This window comes from Leptonychotes weddellii, chromosome 14 (genome assembly GCF_054177405.1).
Source record: "Leptonychotes weddellii isolate Sample4059 chromosome 14, ASM5417740v2, whole genome shotgun sequence".
Lineage (NCBI taxonomy): Eukaryota > Metazoa > Chordata > Mammalia > Carnivora > Phocidae > Leptonychotes > Leptonychotes weddellii.
Window position 1 is genome coordinate 23974622 of NC_138382.1, and position 5271 is coordinate 23979892.

General features: G+C 41.2%; 1 pseudogene; it reads right to left on the reverse strand.

Annotated features, from left to right (window-relative positions):
* Positions 1 to 3606: 3606 nt before the first annotated feature.
* LOC102738123 (putative ribosomal protein uL10-like pseudogene) lies at positions 3607 to 4678 on the reverse strand (annotated as a pseudogene).
* Between the last annotated feature and the right edge of the window lie 593 nt (positions 4679 to 5271).

A 5271-nucleotide genomic window follows, 5' to 3' on the forward strand; every position in this document is an offset into this window, starting at 1 on the left:
CAGGAATAAAAGGCACAGCATAGGGAATATCGCCGATGGTGCTGTAAGCCCATTGTACTCGTACCGTGAGACTGACAGACAAGAGCTACCCCTGTGGTGAGCATAGCTTACTGTGTAGGGTTGGCAGATTACTGTGTTGTGCACCTGAAACTAACGTAACATTGGGTGTCATCTATACTCAAAACATTTGGGGGAAAAAAAAAGGCATGAGGATGAATAAACAGAAAAGAACACATTTCCCCACACCTCATGGAACCAGTCCCACAACCCTCGAAATAGACCAGCCCAATCAAATGTCTGTGTTTCATTTATCTGTTGGAAAATATTAGTCCTTTTTTAAAAAAACAGATTTAAGTTAGATATTGTGTGTCTCACGGGTTTACCTAAAAGCAACATTTTTCACTGATAGATTGGGCAAGCGCCCCTGCTGGGAAGACCCTGTCCCTAGGACGTGATGATTTGGAGATTCGGATTCCCGCAGAGGCTGTTACCTCCTGACTGGAGTATTCTTAAAGCTAGCATAGTGGTACTGAACCTTGTTCCATTACCAGAGAGAGTTTTAGGATTGCCTTTTCTAATTCACAATCTCTGAAACTTGGGAATAAGATCCTTAATGCTGAAAAGAACTTGGAATTCTGATACATCAGCAGATTTTCTATGATTTTTCAACAGGCATGTTTGTGTGGCACAATGAACAAGTGTAATTTGGCGGGCATTTAGGGTGGAGTGCTTGGTCCCAGAGGAGTCAGGGATCCAAGTCCATATGGTCGTGACCATTCAGGTGGGACCCCTTTCTATGCTTTTGCTGCCACATGAAATAAAAAGACCAGCGTGGTTTATAGACAAGGTTAGGTTGGAACCTGTGATTTTCAAAGTCTGGGGTGTTCCATGACCTTTGCCGTTGCTGGTGTTAATGTCCTTACATCTCCATTTTTCTTGTGATCCTGTCAGTCTGTGAGAGCAGAACAAGCTGCAAAATAGCTGATGTAAGAGGCTTGTGGTTTGGCTCTGGCGGCTGGGAAGTTTAGTTTAGTCACCCAGCCACGTAAGCCCAGATTTTTGGTCCACATTTTTGGGTGGTCTGCCTTTGATCAGTATAGTTTCTTCCTCTGAAATTTTCCTGGGAGTTTCACACATTCAAAGTTGAGCTGATAGATTGTTTCATCTCCTTGAACCAGTCTCTTAGTTCTGACAGTGGGTCAGTTCAGTCAAATTCACTTCAGGAGGAGATGAATCAGGTGTGTTCTCAGTTAGGCCTCTGCTTCAAATGATAGGTAATAAGAGGCAATTCAGGGGCGCCTGGGTGGCTCAGTCAGTCGAGCATCCTACTCAGTTTTGGCTCAGGTCATGATCTCAGGGTCCTAGAATGGAGCCCCATGTCAGGCTCCATGCTCAGCAGGGAGTCTGCTTGAGATGCTCTCTCTCCCTCTGCCCCTCCCCCCGTTTGCTGTCTCTGTCTCTCTCTCTAAAATAAATGAATAAATCTTTAAAAAACAAAAAAGTGTCAATCCTATGGCAATAAAAGCAAAATAGTGGTTAATGATTGGGTCAAATTATAAACCAGTTTCTGAGTTCTGAGGGTAGCCAGTTGAGAGAATTTCTAGATGTTACTCTTAAAGCATCTTTAGACAGAGGAAGAGTAGGTAATGGCAGTCTGACAGATTTTCTTGGCTTGTAATTTGAGTGTCCCTGGTGATTCTCTTTTGAAGATTTATTTATTATTTATTTATTTATTTATTTATTTATTTGAGAGACAGAGAGAGCACAAGCAGGGGGAGAGACAGAAGCAGAGGGAGACGGAGAAGCTGACTCCCCACTGAGCTGGGAGACGGACATGGGACTCGAGCCCAGGACCTGGAGATCGTGACCTGAGCTTAACCATCTGAGCCACCCAGGCGCCCCTCTCTGGTGATTTTTTGAGTGGCCCAGAGAGAAACAGGCACGAAGACTGTCTATATATGAGCTGTTGTGGTGATTTCTCTGAAGTGTCCATCAAGTTGTTCATATGCAATTTGCAGGGCTTCAGGAAAAAGGGTACATTTAGTGATCCAATGATTCCAAGTCAAAAGGGTGGGAAAAAGTGGAAAACATCAGTTTGGAGAATTGTAGCCAGGCTTTGGAGGAAACTAGAAGAAATTAGGATCTAGTCCCGTTTATAGTGAACTCTGTTAGAATCTAATATCCACAAGGGTGTGTTATTGAAACATAATTTTTCTCTCTATAATCACCCCCATTTTTACCAAGGACAGCCAAATTAAGACTAATTTATTTGCGAAATCGAGTTGTTGTTGCTGTTTTTGTTTTTTTAACTTGGCCTGATTATCAAATTGCTGTAAGTCATAGCTTAAGAGAAAAGTTTCCTAAGATTCCTTACTAATTAAAGCTCCCAAACATCGGTTTTCTTTATCCTGTTAATTCATCATGAATTTCTGTCTCTTTGTCTACAGTGTATAAAAGCTGCCTGCCTTGCTTATAGACTCAGATATAAGTTTTGGGCTGTTTTTCCAAGGGGCTTTATTGGCTCCATAAAGTCTGCCTGAGTTCCTTAGAGCAGTCTAGTCCTATCTGAGTCTGTGCATGTCCCCTCTCGAATATGACATTTCAGTCAAAGCCTTGGTAATATAACCAGTGTTTCCAATTGTGTCCTGTTACAAGGAGAGCAGATTCTTATTAAATTTATGCAAATAAACATATCGTCATGAAAATATAAGTATACTCCCTGAAAGTTTTAAAATTCTGGACAGACCAGGTAGGGAGGAAAAGATAAATGTTCCAGTTTTTTCACAAAGGTATATTTTATCCAATTGCTGTAAGTTATAGCTTAAAAGAAAATAGCTTCTTTAATACTGGAAAAAAGCATTTAATAAATCAACAGTGTCTCAAACAAAAATTTTATAAAAATTATAATCATCCTCCATTCATTGAGTTCCAAATGATTAATTCTTGTTTTGCTTGAATCCAAATCTCCCAGTAGCTCCAGAAATTCTTACCCAGTTCAGTTTTATGGTCTTAAGTTTATCAGAAACCTATATTCAAGAGTTGTTTCCATCAGTCTCACTGTAGATGAAGCATATTTGCAGAAAGCTTTGTAAAAGCATCTGAGTAAACCTATAACTGCCTGTAAATTATAAAAGACTTAAAAACGGCCATGCTTAAAGACCTGATGAGAGATCATTACAATGTAATTTACAAAGAAATTGGTTATTTCTATGACACACAACAGTTCAAGGTAGTAATATACCAGGACATATCAGATTTCTAGGAGTTTCATACAACTTCTAGAACACTCATTTTAATAACATATTTCTATATAAATATAATCTAAGAGTGCTTAATATCACTTATTTGACACTGCTTCCTATGTAATTTAACATGCCAGATAAGCCTTATTAGTGTAATATCTTCCTTTTTTTATAAAGTGACCAAATCTCTTGAAAATGTTGCACAGATCCTCTGGAATATTTTAGTTACATTGTGGCCAAATACTTCATTTTAGAATTAGATTTTGGAAAGTTTGTGTTAAAAAAATCAAAATATTTGAACATTTGATTAAATATGATCGTAGATCATTAAGCAACGATATTTATCTATTCAACTGAAGTGAAAATAAAAGGTTGTTTTGGTTTTTTAAGAAAAGTAAGTTTTTATTCCCCTGTTTCACAAATAAAGTGGGCTGGATCGGTTGCTTTTTTGGTGATTAGTCAAAGAGACCAAATCCCATATCCTCGTCCCACTCTTCTGAATCTTCCTTTGCTCCCACCTTGGCTGTGGCCATGGCAGCCACGGGAGCGGTAGCCACGAATGCAGGTGGATCAGCCAAGAAGGCCTTGACCTTTTTAGCAAGTGGAAGGTGTGATCAGTCTCCACAGGCAACGCCAGGACCTCCTGTATCTGTTGATGGTAGAATGGGACACTGATACAACAGTCGGGTAACCTATCTGCAAGACATCCTCGGGCAACACTGCAGATGCCCTCCGGGAAGCGAGAATGCATTTGCCTCTGTGATGTCAAGCCCTTCAGGGTTGTAAAGCCACTGTAGTGCAACACCTGCTGGACGACCAGCCCGAAGGACAAGGGGGAGATGTTCAGCTTATTCAGCTGTGTGGCTTCGCTGGTTCCCACTCTGTCTCCGGTCTTAATCAGCTGCACCTCACTCAGGATTTCAGTGGTGCCCCTGGAGATTCTAGTGGTGATGTCTAAAGTCTGGAAGTAGGAGGCCTTCTCAGGCCCCCAGACAAGTGTGGTGGGCTGGCATCGCGACTTTACTGGGACTATGGCACCAGTATCGGTGGCAGCTGGCACCTTATTGGTCAAGAGCATGTCCCTGATCTCAGTGAGGTCCTCCCTGGTGAACACGAAGCCCACATTCACCCAGATATGAGGCACTAGTTTCTCGAGAGCTGGGTTGTTCTCTCTGGATGCCCTCAGATGGCCTTGAAAGTCATGGTGTTCTTGCCCTCAGCACCACAACCTTCCCGTGGAGGGACATGCAGATTTGCATGTCTTCTTGGAACCCACGTTGTCGGCTCCACAGTGGAGCATTTGGATGATCATCCAAAAGTTGGATGATCTTAAGGAAGTAGTTGAACTTCCAGGTCGTGCTGTCTTCCTTGGGCATCATGGGCGAGCATCAGGGACGGGCTTGCAGGGTTGAAAGATGATGTTCCTCTCACAGGGACGCCTGGAGAGAGGAGGGCCAACAATAAAACGTTTTAAAGGCAAATGCAGAAGGTTACACAGTTGTGAACAAAATTCAGCTCTTTTAATATTAAGACTCAGGTTTCTTGAATAATCTGATGAATACAAAGCATTAAAAGTTTGTATATCTAGGCCATTGGCCTTTACATTAAATGTAAGGAAAAACTTTGTTTTTAATTTTTTGTAATAAGCAAACCAACAATCTAAGAAAATTTTTTGTCTGTAAAAAGAGAAAAAACCTAAGTTCTAATTTTGCATCAGTATACTTTTGGTATTAAAACTCATTCTTTAATAAAATCTTAAATAAAATCTATTTTGGCATGGCTTGTAAGAATCCAGGCAGGTTTCTCTTTTGTTCTGATGGCAACACCTCATAAGGTCCTTCCCAGGGAGGAGACAGCATATGCTTTTTTCCAAAGACCTTGATGTCTACTTGGTCTTCTGGCTGAAACGTGTGGCAAGCCTCATCAGTTGGTGGAGACCATGCCTCTTTTACCTGTTGGTGATGTGCTTCAGGTAGATGAGGTAGTCCTTGTCTAGAGTTAGTCATAGCATCACATTTTTCACTTACTC